The following is a 21,911-nucleotide window of genomic DNA, read 5'->3' on the forward strand; positions in this document are numbered from 1 at the left end:
CCTGCCATCAAAAGCCATCTTTTATGGAAAGGGATTTGGCAGCCAGCGTGTAAGAGGAGCCTGTAGTCCACACCACAAAATGCCATTGCCACAAGTTGCATCTCTTGGCCTTCCCCAAAGCAGTGGAGCATTAACTGGGTCCCTTGGCATGCAGGGGAAGCTTGTGCTGTTGCCACTTCACCCTGGATAACGAGGGCTTTAATCTCCAGGTTTGTCAACTTAGCACCTTGCCAGAACTAGGACTCATTTTTAGTATTAAAAAATAATGCATATTTATCAAACCTAGTCAGGCAGCGGGGAGGGGGAAACAGCTGGCAGCAGTCTCCCTCTCCCCATCTGACATGCGCTTGCCATTTTTCGCAGTTTCAACAGCTCTCCAGCTCTAGTCCTTATAATTACGATGAAAAAATCTCACACTCGACCATAGCGCCTCACAGCCAAGATGCCAATGTGTTTCCACATAAAAGCCTCATTGCAAAAACCCTAAAATTTTTCAGAGTCTCTGCTTTATTCCCATCCTCCCTTACATCATTGTATTCACATGGTGTTCAATTATTTACAAGCATACAAAACACTCCAGCCCAGATTCTCAACTGGTATCAATCACTGAAGTGCCAACTAAATCAACGGAGCTACAAAGATTTGCTCCAGAGAAGGATCTGTCCTGCTGTCCCTGAAGACTGCTTCTTCCCTCCACAGCACACACTGGGAAGGAGAGGATAAAAAACAGCTTTTTTTTTTTTCATTCCCTGAGTTTGCCAGACACACGCAAGCACACTAATGCCCACGGAGACCTGCTCCCCACTGCTGACCTACTTTTCATTCATTTGCCTGCGATACACTTGTCTCCTATGGCAGCCCCAGATATTCCTGGAAGCAGCCATCCACACTTTGCCCAGAGCCCTGTGGCAACACCAGGAGCTCTGTGCATGGGGCAGGCCCCTGGCTACTAGGATAACATCCTTGACTTTAATGACAGATAAGGCTGTCAGATTATTCAGCCAGGCCTGGCCCTTCCTTGGAGCTGGTGCAGCATCATCTGTCTCCAGTCCATTCCTTCAGGGCTTTTTCTCCGTCCTTTTCAAGTGGCAGCACTTCCAAGGAGGCCCAAAGGGAGACAGCTTCCCCTGGCTGGTGAGCTCAGAGGGCTAACACACAAGAAGGTCTTCTTTAGCGATGGCTGATAATTTCTAGCTTTCCAGCCTCCATCATTTTAATTCAACAAGACCAACAGAGCCCCAGGACATAAATCACAAATCAGAGAGGTCAATATATTGGGATAGGCATGGGACATTCCTCTAAAGCTATGGGACAATCTTCAATCAATTAGTGCTTTTTTAGGATGGATGAATCCTCATAGACAACACTAAGCTTTCCACAAGACCAGGGCCAGTACAACCAATCTTTCAGTAAGTCTCTTTATCAGGACTTTGTGATCACACGAAAAGCAGAAACTAACTTTTGAAAGACATTTTGTTATTTGCACCTTCACTTAGAATGTGAAGAGTTCATGAAAACATAATATGAGTGTAAAGAACAGGTCTGTTCCCTTGAGAGCATTTTCACACACAGACTGGAGAATGTGAAATGTGAAACCTTGGGCCACTAGGCATCTCATTAGAAGACAAAAGTTTAAATTTACTCCTATTACCATCACCAGTTCACAAACTGGGGCCACTCCATTCAACACCAGAAGGCCAAGGAAATGCAAGGAGACAGACACCAGGCCTGGGTCTTACTGCAGTGAACCCAGCTTACTCATCCCTCATGTACCACCACAGCAAAGAGATGTCACAAGGCCTTCATCATGACTGGAATCATAATATCCATGATTCACATGGAGACTTTTTATACAAAGCACCGAGATAAAAATAAAATGAAAGGGAAAAAACTTAACAAGAAGCTTGTTTCATTCCCTACAAGATGGATAAACCAAGACGAATGTAAACAGCTCAACTTGACCCAAATATTTTTTCGTTGCTGAGTAACCCTGCAAAAAATGTTGTTATCTCACTAGCATCTGTGGAGATTAGATGGAAGGGAATTTTAAACAAACATTCATTGTCCCTTGTTTTAAGAATTTCAGCCTGGACATGAACTCTTGGGACTGCTGCTCTTGCAGCACCCCTGACTCCTTTCAGTAGGGAACAAACAGTTGAGGAGGACAGGAAGCATCTGTAACATCTCCAACACATTAACATGCTGTTGACATGAAAGTTTACATGAAACATTTGGGTTTACAGCTTTCCAAATTCTTCTAAGAGAAGGATGCGGCTGCTTTGCGAAGGCTATGAGCAGGAAATACACGCTCAGGCCATGACTACAGCAGGAGGTGGGAGGAGGGGTAGTCACAGCAGATGGCTTCAAGCCATTTTGGGTGGCAGTAGGCACCCACCGAGGGGCTCAGACTTTACAACCCACACTGGCTGCCATATGCTGCAACAGTGGCTCAGCATCACACAGGACCCAATTTATAGCATACTTCATGGTTGCAAGTACCACACTACCCTCTTGCTGCTCTCCATTAGTGCAATCACCTTTCTGCCAAGTGTCTTCTAGCACCTTGCTATCGTATTTACTGATTTTTTCATGTTTTTGTAGGTGGAGGGAGATCTGATAGATCATCTGAGAGATTCAGGCATGAGGTTTTAGTCTCATTTGTGCTCTGGAGGTCAGGGCTGCTCACTCCTTCACTCCCTCCCAACAGATAAGCGCTATCTCAACAACACATGGATGCTTTTAGAGATCACCTTGGCCCCTGCTAAGCTGTGCAGCATTTCTGCTGTCTGTGTCCTGCAGCTGGAAGCACATGCAAGCAAGGCTGTGCCTGTGACACCAGGAGCTCGGAACAGGTGGGGTGGGGAGATTACAGCTCTGAAAATGGCAGCCCTTCCAGCAACAGCAGACTTCCTTGTCGAATTTCTCCTGGAGTAACTGAGGGAAGTGAGAGCAGGGGGGAAAGAAAGGCCTGGAGATGGCAGGATGGAAATCGGTCTTCCATCAGCCCGGGCTCAGAGGGAGAGGATGCCAGCGGCACCTGGCAACAGACTGCAGTGAAAAGATGTACACGAAGGGCAGAGTGAAGGTACAGCATCACTGTGCTATCGTGTGCTTTTGTTATACAGCAGCAGCAATATAACTCCAGTGCTGTGGCATGATGGCAGGGCGATACTGCAGCCCAACAAACTCCGTCAATGGGGGAAGTGGGATGCCTTCCCCCAGCCTGAGAGCAGGGTCCTTCCACGCTGGGATGGGGGAGGCTCTCACCTCTGGAGAACTCTTTGGGAAATATGGCAGTCTGCTCAAAATATTTGGTCTCAATCACACACAGACAACTTCATGGGCTGGACCTTCTGCCCCACATGAAAGCAATGAATGAGAGGTCAGTTCATGTTCAGTCACCGGAAGGAGCAGGTCACCCTGAACCACTGGTTTACATCCCAGCTGGGTCAGCCCAGCTGCCAAACTAAAGATTAAGGCAATTTACTCTGTAACGGTCCTTAAAATATCAACTCAGTGCAAGTATTACGTCTCCCACCAGGGCTCTGAGGGAGGACAGTCATCCACACTCATGCTAGGCAACTGCAGTTGCATCTCTCAGATTCATGGAGAATCTGGAATATTTTTAACATCTTGAAAGAAACAGCTACTCAGCATCAGTTATTTTAACTTAGTACAGAGTCCGTGCATTCAGACCAGTCCTACTGGATGTACATTTGCTAGTGCCCTAACCCTCCCTCCATGGCAGCTGCTGGCCCTGGCCTGGTTTGCCTCCCAGCTCACAGTGGTTGCATTTTAATCCTCAGGTGATGCATGTCCTCAACACACACAACAGGCACAGCCAGGGAGCTTCCTGGAGGAAGCGATTACAGAAATTGAGCTCACCTAAACAATTAAAAAAGCTGAGATATATCTCAAAGCTCCAATTTTTCTCTCTACTACATCTAGGACCTGCATCAGACTAAAATGCATCAGTGGAGAGAGACTCTGCTCTTCTTCAGTTGCTGCCTGAACCTCCACCAACCAGTGCTGACAGCTCTACAGGGCTAGCCCAGAAGCTCCAGTTCATCAAGGAGGTCAACACAGTCCAGCTGTCCTGTTTAGGTTGGATCAACCAGTTCCATAAAGGAAGAGGTATTGGTTACACCAGTGCAGACTGGAGCCTAGGGGCATTTGGCCCCACGGCAGCATTTTCAGCCCTGGAAAGCAGAGGCTTCTGTCTGATCACAGCCTGCTAAAAGGCTTTGCTCCTCCTGCCCTACCTGGCAACTAACACATCACAGCCAACTCCATAATCCCCCCAGCAAAGCAGATCTCAGCTGCAACTTAATCTGAACTTCTACTTCAGCTCTCACAGCCAGCTCAAGTGAAAATGAAAAGCAACTGATAAAGGAAAACCCACAAAATGAAGCAGGTGGTGAGGGGGCCAGAATGCAACTGGAAAGAGCAATGCCACCACAGATCTAGCAGTGCAAATATTAATTGATTTTTAATTATTCCAGTCCTTTCCTTCCACGGTGGCTGGTAATTGCGGGATTCCTGCCTGCCCTCCGGTGGCTAAGGAAGAGAGGAAAACCAAGAGCGTGTCAGCAGAGCAAGCCCAGGAACAGAGCACCCACAAAGGCCTGTTTTACCCCACAGTGAACAGCAGGAAGCTTCAGTGACTCTGAAGCTGCTGACATTTCTTTTGAGCATCATTGCAGAGCAAGACTACTGGGACACCTCAGCCATCTCTGGGGGAATCTGAACCGCCAGTGCTACCTATGTGGAGACTATGGAGAGGCCAGTACCTTGAGTTTCCACCCGACTCAAGAGCATGATTTGCTTCTTACCAGAGGTATGGGTAGGAAAGAGCATAAACAAAGCAAGGACAGCCCAGATGTTTTGCCCCACATTCAGCTGCATTTCTGCGGCTCTAAAGAACAGAGGGAATGACCTTCTCCTCTGTCCTGCTGCCCCCATGCCCCTGGATCCAGTCACTTCCAGCTCTCAGAGAAGAGCCCCACTGTCTCTCAGCACACCTCCTACTGTCAACACCCTTATGACAAAGCTGGCTTTGTGCATCTCTATGCTGCTTTGTGACCTGGAGAAGCCCAGCTTGGTAAAGCACAGCCAGATGATGAGTATGGCACAGCCACCACCAGGTACCACTCATCAGCTGTCATGAGTGTCATCTGCAAGTGTCCCCATCCCCTCCAACCTCTCCCCGTAATAGTCCTGAGCCAGCACCAGGCATCAGGTTCAGACCCTCAAGCCTTCAGCAGATCCCCTCCATGGGAATCTCACCCAGCACCACGCAAGAATTTTGACAGACACATGTTGTGAACAAGCAATGAGACTGCTGAGAAAAACCTGTCTTTAACGTTCAGGTCCAAATATATTCTCCTCCATCCACTCCAGATGCTACTCAGACACCTTGGAAATGGGTATTTAAAGATATCATGATCAAAGCGAGAGGAGGAGGAGGGCGAAGGCAAGGGCACAAGAGTCCCATTAGTAGGAAATCAGAATTCAGCTACATCCCTTACACAAGACAAAGGTGAGATAAAAGCTCTGTGAGGAAGACAACATGGGATCGCAGCAGCATTGACTTCCTTAACATCTGTAAGCAGGAAACATGCTCACTGCTTCCATATGGGAAAGGGCACAAACTCAGCAGTTTTCTTCTGGTAGGTTGATGGGAATTTGAAGCAGACATTTCACAGCACCAGTTATTTCTGGATTTTAAAGGCCCAAGAATAGCTTCTGCTTCTTGCAGGCCCGAATACGAGCACCCAGACATCTGCCTAGGGAGCAGCAGCCTACCCTCAGTATGGCAGAATATCCTCTAGCAGGACGGGAATGGGACTAGTAGCCAGGAGACCTGAGCATGGTTCGCTGTACAATCCCCTGCTTCACCTCACAAGAAGGACAAAGGTTTCCATCTGCGCAGCGTTCCCACTGGAGCAGCTCGATGCTAGCACTAACGTGTTAGCAGGCCTATGATTTCAGACTTGATTACTGAGAGTGCAAAAGCAGTCTCACAACTGAGCCATGAGTGCTTCCTTAGGCACTCATAACCCAAAATCCACAAAGAACAATCTTTCATCACCCCCCATTGCTCAGGGAGTTCTAAAAGAGAAACAGCCACCAAGGAGCTTGTGACAAAGTGTTTGTGTCTACCGGTGAGTCAGAGCAGCTCAGCTTGTACCCACAGCATGATATGTCTTCTTCAGGATGGTGGTAATCTCCCTCCACCCATTTCCTCTAAGGCAGGAGGGAATGGGCTCGAGCCACAAACCAGTCTGGCCTCAAACCCACAACACATGTGAGGGAGGTATGTGACAAGCTCCCTCTGCCCCAGCTTTGGGGTCTGCATGTTGTACCATTAGCCAGGTGCTGACCGCATGACCCATCAATGAAGATGCTGAACACTAATGATCCCACAGCAGCCACAGAAGAGTAAGTAAATAACCTATCTTAGCCAAACCTTCCTCCAAGTGAGCAGGAAGTGATGCTGACTCTACAAGGCCATTTTTGCTGGCATTGTCATTATAGTGCCAGAAAGTGTCTCACATCTTTGATGGGAGCTCAGAGGAGAGGGACTAGGGAAATCGCATCTCATCCTGCCTTTCCCTAGCCAAGCCTCTTAATGAGAGAGGGGAAAAAAAAGCATCATCATTTTTAACACAGGAGAAAAGAACTGGCGCTACAGAAGCACAAACAAACTCACCCTCCACTCAGTGCAGCTGGTCAACACCCCAAGGGCTGCCAGGGTGTTGGGGGGAAGATTTGGGGTTGAATGCTGTCAGTGTCTGCAAGGAGACAGACAACCAGGGATGTTGTGAGCAAGGGGGGACTGAAGCCCAGGCCACCGGATCACAGGACAAAAGCTTCCAAAGGAAGAGTGAAAAGTGAGTCCCCTGAAGCCTGCAGCAGCACCACATCCATGGCCACTGTGCCATCTAGCCACTAGGGTGTGACAAAACACCACCGAGGGCACACAGATAACCACCCCATCGCCACTTTGGTGCTAAGGAGCAGCAAGCAATTTGGGGTCGAGGAGAGAGACACTTCAGTGACAGTGGCCAACAAGACAATGTACATACTGCAGATGGGAAGCTCTTGTACCTTCACACACTCTGCCCTGTTCCCCAAGGACCCAATTCCAAGCCCTCCAAAAATCAATGAGATAACAAGGAGATGAGTTGCAGCCAATATGGATTTGTCAAGAGCAAATCACATCAAGCCAATCTATCTTCCTCCTATAACAGCGTAACAGGCTTTCGGCAGAGAGCACTACCTGTCAAACATCTCAGCTCTGGTAAGGCTTTTGACACTGTCTTGCCTGCCATTCCCATAAGCAAGGGGAATATGGTCTTAAGAGAAACTATGACAGGGCAGGTATAAAACTGCTCGGACAGCCATATGCAGAGGGCAGATACCAGTGGTCTCCTCTGCTACAAAGGAAGAACATGTTGACAAACAGGATTTTGTAGGAGTCTGTCACATACCAGCTCTCTTCAGGGCTTTTGCTACTGACCTGGATGATGGAACAAAAAGGAAGCATTAAATTTGCAGGTAGCATGAAGGTGGGAAGAACTGTAGGTACTTTTAGAAGACAGGATTAGAAGATATCTTGAGAAATCATCCTTTATTTTTCTGGCAGATACAAGGGCCAGGTTCTTCTCTCAGGCAGGAATAATCAGCTGTCCAAGAACACATGTCCAAATACAAAAACCAAATTTTCAGGGACTATTGCTTCACTACTCTTGCATATCAAGGGCTACTGATGCTGCAATGGGTCTGGGGCCTCTTGTTCTTGACCCTATGACAGCAGTGTCTAGGGTCCAAGACAGACTACCAGCATGTTGTGTTAGGCAGGCATGTACTCAGGTCATCCCTTCCCAAGCAGCTTGCAAACAGAATCAATATTGAGCTCAAAGGGCCCTGAACAGGATCAGAAAACACAAATTCCCACTCCCAGGCTGCTCTTTATCTACTGCATCACTGTCGCCTCGTTGCAACTGGCACATTTATTGTCTTTTCTGAGAACTGCTTTCAACCAGGGAAGGGGTTCCTGTGCCAGCAGCACATCATGCTAATGATGACAGCCAAGCACGTACTAGATCTGACTGCTGTGCACACCATACATGTTTCATAAAGTTGTCCCAACTGCCTTCTCAAGCACTTCCCATAACCAGCTGCATCTGATTCTGCTGTCAAGTGATCTTCCTCTTCCCCTGCTGCATCTCACACAATTTTAACCTGTAGTCTCTGCAAGAAAAGGACTTCCAATCTCCAGCTGAGTTTGCCACTAGAAGCAAACAAAGCACACATGCCCTACAAAAATAATGAGCCAGCATCTCCAGACATGGCACTTTTCATGGAAAGCCATGGCCAAGCCCCTGCAATGAGCTACATTTCTAGACTGCAGAGAAGAGACACTTGCAGCCATTCTCCACATGATCTTTGGGCTTTCCCCTCTGACCATGCATTTGGTTTATCTTAATGTGAGCTGGTAGGGAACCAGACCTTGCGGCCCTGGAACTCTGATGTTCCAGGTAAGTTCATTCACTGCCAGAATAAGAAAGCAGAGTTTCCAAATAAGTGACATTTATTTTCCTTAAAAGAGTTGCTTTTGGCAGTCAGTTGCAGGGAAGACTGTGAAGCAGCAATGGATTGATTTGGCTCCTATGGAGGTGACTAATGGTAACATGATCCAACAGCTAAGGCAGAGGACTAGATGGCAGTGCCCCCCACAGCTGCCTTTGTAAGAAGACACTTCCCTCGCATGTAGTGAGGGAATCCTTGTACCACATTCCCTGTGTGTACATCTCCTGGGGGCGAATACAGTACGTTTTTGCCATGTGCTCCAAGAACCCAGAATGGAAGCAAATGCTTGAAATGAAAGCAGGAGAGCCAGGCTAGGGAAGGAAAGTCAGCATTGCACTTCGGGTTCAGAAGTACCCAGTCAGCTGGCAAAACCCTCTTCACTGCTGTGGATATGAGCGATGGGTATTGACAAGGCAGATTACACAGAGCATCACCCAGACCATGGGCTTTTATCACCCTGTGGAGCATGATTGAATGCAGTCTTATCCCAGAATAAAGTCTGAAAGAAAGCATTGCAAGAGGAATTATAGTGAGACTCAGGGTCATCCCAGGGCAGGTCTCTTCATGGTGAGGAGCAAGACGATCTATGCATCAGGAACTTGACCAAATTTAAAGAAAGGTCACAGGAAGAGCCAAAGCAGAAGATGAACTGGCTTGTATTTATTAGCCACCACAAAAGACAGGAGCAAGATCAAGCCATAAAAGCAAGGCATTAGCACCTCTATGATCAGCATAAATCTGCGAGGATCTGCCATCTCTCTCACCGGTACTTATTGCAGTTTCTCTCCTGAGGGATGGGCTATGCATGTACCTCTGTACACACTCCTCCAGACTAAGAGCCTTGCAGCATCTGACAACCTTGGAGCAATCAGGTGAGACTCCGCAGCCTGCCATTGCATTTCCTCCTTCAGAAGAGCCTGGGCATCATTACTGCACACTTAACACTGCCAAAAAGCCTGTAAAATTTAAAACAGGATAGTCTCTCATTCACACAGATGCCAATGCCACAAGGGTGTCCTAGAAATTAGACAAAATCAGCTCACAGCTAAGGGACCACACTGGGAACTGAATGGAAGTTACAGGCTATGTAAATTCACCTAAAAAATTGCACTGAGTAGTGGAAGCCAGGGGTTAGTGGTACTACTGGCACAGTCAGTTCAGTTCTTAGCTTATGCTTCCTTGCATCCCTTGCTGCCTTTAAGCTACCATGTCAGAGCACCTATGATCCACACTATTAATGCCAGGATCTCAGTTCATCCCAGCCTGAGAACAGTGCCACAGCCACAGTTATTCATGCCTTTCATCACCTCTCAGCTAGACCGCAGCAATATGACAGCCCTGCAGCATGCAAGAAGCTCTAGCTGAAATACGCTCTGCATCCCCAAGTGCTCTGTAATGCTGTTACCACAACCACACCAGGCTGGTCCCCTGCCTCACAGCTCCTGATGCAGAGATCCAGGAGAAATTGGGCTCAAGGTCTTGGCCCTTATGTCCCTGCAGCCTCACCAGCAAAGCTAAGGCTGCCTTCCAGGATGGAGTCCTGGGCATGGTACATTTGATCATCGCAGAGCACCACTGTGCCTCACAAGGGCTGATCACATCCATACACAGCAGACAACCTTCTCAGCCCCCATTGAGCTGTCTCTGCCCAGGGAGCACAGGTTATCATAAACATTTCCTGCTGGAAACAGCTGGGTTTCTTTAGGCTACCTGGTCTGACAGAAATACACCATGACATGTGGATTTAAAGGAGATACCCTAGAACATGACTTTCCACTGCAGGCACTTAACCCCTGGGATGACACTGAAATATCCAGACCCTGACAGATGCAGGTGCATTCACTGTAATGCATGACTCAAAGATGCTCAGATATATACCCTCAGAGCACAGGAAGGTCTGTTTACAACCTACACGAATGGTGGAGAGCTTACAAGCTCTCAGTCAGCCTGTTCAGCCATATCAAATTAGCATAGAAGTTGTTTGGTTCCTGTGGAACAGTTTATTTGGAACAGGACAGATATTACAGACTTGAATGGGAGAAGTGGGCTCTCCAATGCAAGCAATGACTATCATGGCATGAAGTGACAGAAAGAAAGAGATGGTGTTTGTGCCTCTGCTGAGCTCATACAATTCCCCTATGGCTTAGCTCCCTCATCTGTAAAGACAAGGATAACTTTGCTCACCTATCAATTTCCTATTTGCATCAGCTAAAAAGAATAAAGGTTTGGTCCCATGAGGTTCTGATTCACTCTGCTGAAGGTGCCTTATTCTTCTAAGACAAGTTAATGGGAGTTGTGGTAAAAAGCAATCCACCTTGTTTGGATGTGCTGGAAGAGGTGACTTATCAAGAAAGGCAGCCTCAACACTTCATCTTGCAGATTCCCAAACATTGCTATAGGCCTTTTCTTTACCTGCCTCTGCCAATTTTCACCATGAGCTGTACTGCTTTATTATCGTGTCTCTAAGGTTCCTCCACATGCTCCAAGCTCATCCCAGACATCCCAGACTAAATGCCAGCCATTGTAGGCAGAGAGCCATTAGCACTGCAGTGCTGTTATTGCTGCTGCCTGGGCTGGAATTAATGCAGCTCAGACACAGCCCAGTGAAAAATATTGACTTTCCAGCTAATCAAACCAAATTCCATGAAAGCTACAACCTCAAACTTCAAAAAATCCATCAATGATTCATAAATATTTGAAAGTGCCAGATTGATTGCATCTGGATTACTGCAGCGGAGGGGGCTGAGGACTGGCTGGGAAGGAGATGGACTAGACAGCTGCTCAGACCTTGATGTCATGTATCACCCTGCACTACCAGGACTGCACAGATCTTTCCCACCTCAGACAGAGGATGAACACTATATCCCAGTGCTATGTTACTTATGCTGGTGTAAGCCCTACTCACTCCAGAGCACCCAGCCTGCAGGTAGGATGTACCATACCAGCTGCTGGGACCACGAAGATTAGAAGCCTAACAACTTGGTTGTTCAATTTCCGACTCTGGAATAATTAAAAATATATATATATGCCCACCTCCTTCACACATTGCCTGCCCGCCAACCAGGTTGTTGGTATTTCCAGAACATACCAACCTTCAGCTGGCCTTCTGGGAAGCGAGACAAGAGAGACAATTTGTTAGCCTGGCCTTCTCTCCACCCAACCCAGCCCAGTTCTCTCATCTTCAGCCAGCCAAGGAGGAGTCGTTTATTTTCCTAACAATTTTTCCAAGGGAAACAAAATCCAGGAAATTATGCAACATGCAACAAGTCAATATGGTCTATTTTTACTTCACCCCATGGAGAAGCTCCAACTTTTCCCACATTAAAAAAAAATAATCTGCTGTCCAATTCCAACTTAGAAGAGAGGGGGGAAACTTTTTGGAAAGAAACACTTACAATAAATAACTTTGGTTGCGTTGCAGACAGTCTTTGCTGCATAAAAGTTGGTTTGCAAAGCCATTTCAGGCTGCCTTTGTCCTCCAAGTCTCTGGAGCTACATTTGTACACAAGAGAACCTAGTACAAAGTCCTCTCTTGTGAAACCATATATTCAGCTCTTGAAATCAAGAGGAGAAACAGACGCCTACAAATCTTACCCTGAAACACAAAACTCTCCTTTGTTAGCGACTGATGTGAGGACAGAGCCGCAGATGAACTGGAAGAGCCATGCCTCTTCAAGGCAAGTATCAGAAGAGAACCAAGGCAGGTGCACGGCACTGTGCTGAGCCTGATCTCCTACAGCCGTGCCTCATACTTCAATGACTGCCATGGCAGGAAGCACAAATGCTGACTGAAGTGCTCCCATGATTTCAGCATTCAGAGGCTCTCCTCCGTAATCCTCCTCTGTAATCCTGTAAGCTAACACAGTGCAGCTCCACGCTCCCCTTGGTGTGAGCATTAATAACTTCACAGGGTCTGCTGAGGCAAGCTGCAGAGATAGCTGCGGGAGCACCCACTCTGCACCTGCACAAGCCTGGTCTCAGTACTAAGACAAGGCAGTAAGGTTCAGCCCTATCCCAAGAGGCTGGCAGTATTCTGTCAAACATGCCAAGAGACCCAGCTTTCCCAGGGACACTGTATCCACCTCCGCGTGGAAAGGCATGGGCATGAAAACCTCAGTTCACTGAGTCACAAGGTACCTCTTGTCCATGGTGTGCACACAGAGCGCAGTCCAGATGTGCTGATGACAAGGACTGTCCCACACTATAGGGGACAAAAAGTCTTTGGGTATCTGCTCCTGATTCTTTATCACGGAATCACAGAATCGTATAGGTTGGAAAAGACCTTTAAGACCATCGAGTCCAACCATAAACCTAATGCTGCCAAGACCACCACTATACCATGTCCCTAAGCACCTCATCCAAACGTCTTTTAAATACTTCCAGGGATGGCGACTCAACCACTTCCCTGGGCAGCCTGTTCCAATGCTTGACAACCCTTTCAGGGAAGTAAAATTTCCTAATATCCAGTCTAAACCTCCCCTGGCACAATCTGAGGCCATTTCCTCTCATCCTATCACTTGTTACCTGGGAGAAGAGACTGACCCCCACCTCTCTACAACCTCCTTTCAGGTAGTTGTAGAGAGCGATAAGGTCTCCCCTCAGCCTCCTTTTCTCCAGGCTAAACAACCCCAGTTCCCTCAGCCGCTCCTCATAAGACTTGTTCTCCAGACCCTTCACCAGCTTCGTTGCCCTTCTCTGGACACGCTCCAGCACCTCAATGTCTCCCTTGTAGTGAGGGGCCCAAAACTGAACACAGTATTCGAGGTGTGGCCTCACCAGTGCCGAGTACAGGGGCACCATCACTTCCCTACTCCTGCTGGCCACGCTATTTTTGATACAAGCCAGGATGCCGTTGGCTTTCTTGGCCACCTGGGCACACTGCTGGCTCATATTCTGCTGGCTGTCAACCAACACACCCAGGTTCTTCTCTGCTGGGCAGCTTTCCAGCCACTCTTCCCCAAGCCTGTAGCGTTGCATGGGGTTGCTGTGGCCCAAGGGCAGGACCTTGCACTTAGACTTGTTGAACCCCATACAATTGACCTCAGCCCATCAATCCAGCCTGTCCAGGTCCCTCTGTAGAGCATTCCTACCCTCAAGCAGATCAACACTCCCACACAACTTGGTGTCATCTGCAAACTTACTGAGGGTGCACTTGATCCCTTCGTCCAGATCATTGATAAAGATGTTAAACAGGACTGGCCCCAACACAGAGCCCTGGGGAACACTGCTTGTGACCGGCCGCCAACTGGAGTAAACTCCATTCACCACCACTGTTTGGGCCTGGCCATCCAGGCAGTTCTTTACCCAGCGAAGAGTACACCCGTCCAAGCCATGAGCAGCCAGTTTCTCCAGGAGAATGCTGTGGAAAACTGTGTCAAAGGCTTTACTGAAGTCTAGGTAGATAACATCCACAGCCTTTCCCTCATCCACTAGGCGGGTCACCTTGTCGTAGAAGGAGATCAGGTTGGTCAAGCAGGACCTGCCTTTCCTGAATCCATGCTGGCTGGACTTGATCCCTTGGTTATCCTCTACGTGCTGTGTGACAGCACTCAGGATGATCTGCTCCATCAGCTTCCCCGGAACCAAGGTCAGGCTGACAGGCCTGTAGTTCCCCAGGTCCTCCTTCCAGCCCTTCTTGAAGATGGGCATCACATTCGCTAATCTCCAGTCAACTGGGACCTCCCCAGTTAGCCAGGACTGCTGGTAAATGATGGAGAGGGGCTTGGTGAGCACATCTGCCAGTTCCTTCAGTACTCTCGGGTGGATCTCATCAGGCCCCATAGACTTGTGAGTGTCTAAGTGGTGCAGCAGGTCACTCACCATTTCCCCCTGGATTATGGGGGCTCCATTCTGGTCCCCGTCCCTATCTTCCAACTCTGGGGGCTGGGTACCCAGAGAACAATTGGCCCTGCTATTAAAGACTGAGGCAAAGAAGGCATTAAGTACCTCAGCCTTTTCCTCATCCTTGGTCACTGTGTTCCCTCCCCCGTCTACTAGGGGCTGGAGATTCTCCTTACCTCTCCTTTTGCTGCTAATGTATTTGAAGAAGTATTTTTTGTTGTCTTTTACAGCAGCAGCCAGATTGAGCTCTAGCTCAGCTTTGGCCCTTCTAATTTTCTCCCTGCACAGCCTTGCTACACCTTTGTAGTCCTCCTGAGTTGCCTGCCCCTTCTTCCAGAGGTCATAGACTCTCCTCTTTTTCCTGAGTTCGAGCCAGAGCTCTCTAGTCAGCCAGGCCGGTCTTCTTCCCCGCCGGCTCGTCTTTCGGCACCTGGGGACATCCTGGTCTTGTGCCTTTAGGACTTCCTCCTTAAAGAATGTCCAGCCTTCCTGGACTCCTTTGCCCTTTAGGGCTGCCTCCCAGGGGACTCTCTCGACCAGTCTCCTAAACAGGCCGAAGTCTGCCCTCTGGAAGTCCAAGGTGGCAGTTTTGCTGACCCCCCTTGCTGCTTCTCCACGTATCAAAAACTCTATCATTTCGTGATCACTCTGCCCAAGACGGCCTCCAACCATCACATGGCTCACAAGTCCTTCTCTGTTTGTGAACAAGAGGTCCAACGGGGCACCTTCCCTAGTTGGCTCACTCACCAGCTGCGTCAGGAAGTTATCTGCCACACACTCCAGGAACCTCCTAGGCTGTTTCCTCTCTGCTGTGTTGTATTTCCAGCAGACATCCGGCAGGTTGAAGTCCCCCACAAGAACAAGGGCTAGCGATCGTGAGGCTTCTCCCAGCTGCTTATGGAATAGTTCGTCAGTCTCCTCATCCTGGTTGGGTGGTCTGTAACAGAATCCCACCACAATATCTGCCTTGTTGGCCTTCCCCCGATTCTTACCCATAGACACTCCACCCTATCGTCGCCATCATCGAGCTCTAAACTATCCAGACACTCCCTAACATACAGGGCTACCCCACCACCTCTCCTGCCTTGCCTATCCCTCCTGAAGAGTTTATAGCCATCCATCACCGCACTCCAGTTGTGAGAGTCATCCCACCATGTTTCCGTGATGGCAACCATATCATAGTTTTCCTGATGTACAATGGCTTCCAACTGCTCCTGCTTGTTGCCCATGCTGCGTGCATTGGTGTAGAGGCACTTCAGCTGGGCTGTCGTCTGTGTCTCCTTCGTAGAAAAACACCCCTTGGGTGCTTTGAGCCGTTTCACTGGTGTTTCCCTCTTGGCTCCTATTGCCTCAGTATCCCCTAGCTCAACTCTGTTTGACTTCAGCTGTGCCCCAGTGTACCCTGCACATCTCAGAGACAGATGCTGAGTGCCCTCACTGGCACCCGCTCCCTCTAACCATGGCACATCGTCCCTCAGCCTCCCTCAGGCAAGCCTGATATTATCCCCCTCCCCCTTCGAGTCTAGTTTAAAGCTCTGTCGATGAGGCCTGCAAGTTTGTGAGCAAAGATTCTCTTTCCCCTTTGAGAAAGATGAATCCCATCAGACGCCAGCAAACCTGGTGCTGTGTACGCCATCCCATTATCAAAAAAAACAAATCTGTGGCAATGACACCAGCCACGGAGCCATGAGTTGATAGATTGGGTGCCTCTGTTCCTTCTAGTGTCACTGCCCACAACTAGAAGGCAAGAGAAGAAAATAACCTGTGCTCCAGAGTCCCTTACTAGCTGTCCCAAGGCCCTGAAGTCTCTTTTGATTGCCCTAGGACTTCGTGTTGCAGCTTCATCGCCCCCCACATGGAAGAGCAGTAGCGGGTAACAGCCCGAGGGCTGTACCAGGCTAGGGAGTACCCTCGTGATATCCTTCACCCGGGCCCCAGGGAGGCAGCAGACTTCCCTAAGAGGAGGGTCCGTCCGGCATATCAGACCCTCGGTTCCCTTCAGAAGGGAGTCACCCACAACTATAACCCGTCTTCTCTTCCTTGTGGAGGTGGTGTTAATACTAGAGGTACGTTATTCTGACCCGGGCGACACCTCTGGTGTAGACAGACTGTTGTCCCCATGCTCCATTGACTGGCCTTCCACCTCCTGGGCCTCATACCTGTTGTACAGAGGCACCTGGGGAGGTGAGGTGGGCAGGGAGGGCCTTCACCTGCCGCCACGAGCATGGACTTGCCTCCATTCACTCTCCTCCTTTGAGCTGCTGCCTTCAGCCCAGCGGGGGGGATACAGGATCCCCTTGATCGTGGGTTCTTACTGGTGGCTGCTGCTGCTCCTGTTCCCGTCTCAGGGGGGGCAGAGCATGGCACCACCAGTCGATCTCTTTCTCAGCCTCCCTGATGCTCCTTAACCTTTCTATCTCTTCCCATAGCTCTGCCACCATGCAGAGCAAATCATCCACCTGGTCACACCTCACACAGCTGTCCACACGGCTGCCATGTGTGAACAGCGAGAGGCCCAGGCACTCCCTGCAGCCTGAGACCTGGGTGGCCGCATGTTTTTGTGGGAGCTCCGTCTGGGTAGCCACATCCACTCTGGCGGGCACAGAGGGCATTGCTTTCTGACAAGTGAAGACCATAGCTGAGTTTCTTCTGAAAGGATGGGGACTACCGAATGAACTCACTTCTCACAGTTCCTCTTGAGCTGCTAGGGTGACTTCGCCTTCCCTACATGCCCTGCCTGCACGAACTGCCGCGCAAACTGACGCGCCACGCCCTGTCTGCCTGTCCCGGTCGCTCGCGCTCCCTGGGGGCTGCTCTCATACGGGAAGGGAAGGGAAGGGAAGGGAAGGGAAGGGAAGGGAAGGGAAGGGAAGGGAAGGGAAGGGAAGGGAAGGGAAGGGAAGGGAAGGGAAGGGAAGGGAACTGCCGCCATCACTCTTGTCCCCGCCCACGCTGAGTCAGAGCCGGGCCCTCGTCAGGAGCTCCCCCCTTCCTGCTCAGCTCCCAGAGGTCAAGCTCCCAGAGTCTGCCAGCTGCTTGACCACAGACCCTGGTAACAAGGAAAGACATTTAGCTGCCAGCCTTCTCCAATTTCAAATCTCCACCAAGCTCAAGCTCTAGGCAAAGGGCCCTTCCTTCCCTGGCATTAAATGCAGTGGACAGTGCACCTCAACACTGAAAACACTGCTTGCACTGGAATAAGGAAATTAAAGCACCCATTTCTTTCTCACCACTGAAAACAAAATGAGGCCCTAAGATAGTGATTCTAGATACAAGATTGGAAAACATTCCTTGCCCATAAGCTTCCTGGAGCAAGCCTTCCCATCTTTCACACCAGAGTAAAGATACCTTTAACACAATTCATTCTACAGCACTGCTGGTTCCTCCCCAAAAGTCTGAGAATAAAGTCTCACCCTCTATGTATTTAAATAAGATTTTCCCTAATCAGGAAAGAAACAGGATAATCACTTGAAGTAATCTATTGAACTAGTTAAGATTCACAAAAACATCACTTTTATTCAGCAGGGATGGCATATACATCAGTTTGACCCTCAGTACTGATGTCGGAAGTTTGAGGGCAGGGCTGTATCTCAGTTCTGTGCAACTGCAGAGCCAGAGCATACCACAACTGAGCATCACAAATATCACAACCGTCAGCAAACATGCAGATACTGCTCTGCCTGGGTTTTCTGCCACAAAACTGTGCTGTCTAGGCCTGTGACACTGTCCTGTAAGAGACTGCATGAGGAAGAAGAGAAGGGTCACCTCAGCAAGAGGAGGAGAGGTCCCTGGTAGTGCCACATAACCAACAACACCTGTCTCAACCACCACCTTCCCTCTATTCCAGTGCCACTGCTTTTTCCCATTCTCCACCATTCAGTTCTGGCTGCTCTCCCCACCCAGGTCAGCTGCTTCTCCAACCCTGCTGTCCGCACACACACATCATTTCTCACCATCATCCACATCCTCGCTCCCAAGGGTGAAGTTGTTTCTTCTCATGAAAATCAGAGGCCAAGGTTGAAACTTGGACTTCAGTTTAAGTAAAAGCCATTAAAAAAACCCCTGTACTCTGAGTTTGCTCATGTAAATCAATGGCATGCTAGCAGATGTACCAAATATCCCCCAACGTGTATGTGTCAGTGTATTTCTTCCTTCAGAGATCATTAATGGCTCATGACCAAGGTCAGGAGTCAAGTCTAAGACTTTGCTGCTGATACAAAGGAAAGTGTCTTTGCAGTGACACAGGGCACAACCTGCCCAGCTAATAGACTTGCAGGAACTCCATTCCCAGGCCTCATCCCTCCCCCAATTTATAAATAATAAATTGCCATTTTAAAGCTGCTCTCTAGGAAGAGCATCCTGAGCCTTCTCCACCCCTTGGAGAGTGTAAACACAGAGATGAGAGGACTGAAACACACAGTGGATTAAAATCGCTGTAACTAAAATCAGCTTCAAAGCCAGAATAAAAGCAAAGCACAATGCCAAAATCTTCTGGAAGAAGAAAGGTTTTTAGCAGAGAAGGCCTAAAATGGACAGACCTGGGACCAGCCCCCCCAGCCATAGAGACACACACAGGCACGATGCTCCCGTCCCCACTTCGCAACCTCCGTCTCCTCTGAGGCTCTGGAACAGATGGCAAGCTGTGAGCAAGGGGAAGGAGGGACTGGTGAAATGCTGCATGTAAATAAGACTGCTAAACACTCCTGTTGTGACTCGGCGGCAGCTGGGAAAGGCTATTAAGGGGCTGCTGCAGGCAAATGGTTAGCCAGCAGTAATGAGCTGGCTACGAGTGACTGATTCCATGTCAAGGTTGGGCGGTATCGATCAGAGATGTACGGCTGCAGTCCTGCCACTTCAGAAAAGATGCAGGCTGATGGATCGCCTGCAAGACCCCTATCAACACGGGGAGGCAAGGGAGCACAGTGTCCCGAGAGAGACCAGGACAGCACCGTGACTTTGGACAGGAGCCATCCCGAGCATCGAGCTTCTCCCTGTTTCCAGAAGCAAATGAAGATATTCCTTTCGCTCCTGTCCTGATGCCCTCAGGAGCATCTTTTCATCACTAATTTCTATCTGGGTCTGGAAGCAGAGAACAGGGATAACTTCACTTCTTTGGAGAAATATATTATGTGATTCGCACCCCAGCAGCCATAGTCCTGTTGGAGACTCCTCCCCACTGACAGTAAAGGGAAGGTGAAGAGGCACATTAACGTTGCCATGCTTTGACATGGGAAAGACTGTGTCACTGCAGCTTAGACTGTCACATCACTACACCAGCCACGAAGCAGGTGTTTTTTCAGCAGCCTCAACTTGCTTAACCAGGCTTGGAGGGTGTCTGGGGCTATTTTTTTTTTTTTTCCATCGGAAGAATTTTCCCCCCTTAAAATTATCTCTTGCCTTTAGAATCATAGAATCATTAAGGTTAGAAAAGACCTCTAAGATCATCTAGTCCAACCGTCAACCCAACACCTCCATCCCTACTAAACCATGTCCCGAAGTGGCACATCTACACATTTTTTTTAACTACTCCAGGGATGGTGACTCCACCACCTCTCTGGGCAGCCTGTTCAATGCTTGACCACCCTTTCAGTAAAGAAATGTTTCCTAATATCCAATCTAAACCTCTCCTGACGCAACTTGAGGCCACTTCCTCTCGTCCTATCGCTAGATACTTGGGAGAAGAGACCAACCCCCACCTCACTACAACCTCCTTTCAGCTAGTTGTAGAGAGCGATAAGGTCTCCCCTCAGCCTCCTTTTCTCCAGGCTAAACAACCCCAGTTCCCTCAGCTGCTCCTCATAAGACTTGTTCTCCAGACCCTTCACCAGCTTCGTTGCCCTTCTCTGGATACGCTCCAGCACCTCAATGTCCTTCTTGTAGTGAGGGGCCCAAAACTGAACACAGCATTCGAGGTGCGGCCTCACCAGTGCTGAGTAGAGGGGCACGATCACTTCCCTAGTCCTGCTGGCCACACTATTCCTGATACAAGCCAGGATGCTGTTGGCTTTCTTGGCCACCTGGGCACACTGCTGGCTCATATTCAGGCGGCTGTCAACCAACACCCCCAGGTCCTTTTCCGCCAGGCAGCTTTCCAGCCACTCTTCCCCAAGCCTGTAGCTTGCATGGGGTTGTTGTGACTGAAGTGCAGGACCTTGCACTTGGCCTTGTTAAACCTCATACAACTGACCTCGGCCCATCAATCCAGCCTGTCCAGATCCCTCTGCGGAGCCTTCCTAGCCTCAAGCAGATCGACAGTCCCGCCTAGTTTGGTGTCATCTGCAAACTTACTGAGGGCTCACTCAATCCCCTCATCCAGATCATTGGTAAAGATATTAAACAAGGCTGGCCCCAAAACTGAGCCCTGGGGAACACCACTTGTGACTGGCCGCCAACTGGATTTCACTCCGTTCACCACAACTCTCTGGGCCCGGCCATCCAGCCAGTTTTTTACCCAGCGAAGAGTACACCCGCCTAAGCCATGAGCCGCCAGCTTCTCTAGGAGAAAGCTGTGGGAGACAATGTCAAAGACCTTACTAAAGTCCAGGTAGATAATATCTACAGCCTTTCCCTCATCCACTAGGCGGGTCACCTGGTCATAGGAGGAGATCAGGTTAGTCAAGCAGGACCTGCCTTTCATGAACCCATGTTGGCTGGGCCTGATCCCCTGGTTGGCCTGCACATGCCTATTGAGCACACTCAAGATGAACTGCTCCATAATTTTGCCCGGTACCGAGGTCAGGCTGACAGCCCTGTAGTTCCCCAGTTCCTTTGTGCAAGGAACCTGTGTATCTCCCAGGCTCAATCTACTGCTCCAAGAGAAGGGAACGGCTCTGCACCTCACAGATGGACTGCTGTAGCTTCTCAGTGCATGTTTGGTGCCCAAAGCAACATCAGCCTGTCCCTCCACACACAGGCAAGGCCAAGCCTTCTGCACAGCTACATCAGCACACCAGTGCCCAAGGTGAGAGGAGCAGGAACAATGTCCCTTTGGATTGCATTATCACAGCAAGACCTTGACGGATTAGGGCTGCAAAGGGCAGCCTAACAGCACGTGGAGACTGTCCTTTGGAGGAGAGGAATATCCCCACTCCTGGTGCTAACTGGTGCACCATATCCCAGCTGAGTTTGCAGGGCCTGGGGGTTTGAAATGAAGGATCTGCCCAGGATCAGTCATGAGACCAGGCATTAGCAGTTATGGATTTCTCTGGGTCTATGCTCTTCCATCCCTCCTTGCCTCACACCCTTATACAGCCTAAAAAGACCAGTGATAGTCACAGCTCAAATACTCTATTTAAAGGCTGCCTTGATGACTAGAAGTTAATTTTAAAACTAACTGACCTAAGCTCTCTGCCATACTACCTCAGGAGGAGTCTGGAAGGGTGGGGGTACTGCTAATGCATGTCTAGAGAGCGTGTGTTTTACCTCCCAGCTCTTATTTCTCATTATTAATGTCAAGGTTTTTTAACAAAATTTGT

At 49.2% G+C, this 21,911-nt stretch overlaps 1 long non-coding RNA gene across 2 annotated transcripts in view; it reads right to left on the bottom strand.

The window, feature by feature from the left end:
* Positions 1-21,911, bottom strand: part of LOC142411587 (uncharacterized) — a 114,528-nt gene that overhangs the window by 22,481 nt on the left and 70,136 nt on the right. For both annotated transcript variants that reach the window (XR_012776218.1, XR_012776217.1), the window contains exons 2-3: positions 7,523-7,688; positions 6,713-6,794 (exon numbers count right to left, since the gene is read on the bottom strand). This is a non-coding gene — a long non-coding RNA (uncharacterized LOC142411587). The remainder of the gene's footprint in view (positions 1-6,712; positions 6,795-7,522; positions 7,689-21,911) is intronic.

This window comes from Mycteria americana, chromosome 6 (assembly GCF_035582795.1).
Source record: "Mycteria americana isolate JAX WOST 10 ecotype Jacksonville Zoo and Gardens chromosome 6, USCA_MyAme_1.0, whole genome shotgun sequence".
Lineage (NCBI taxonomy): Eukaryota > Metazoa > Chordata > Aves > Ciconiiformes > Ciconiidae > Mycteria > Mycteria americana.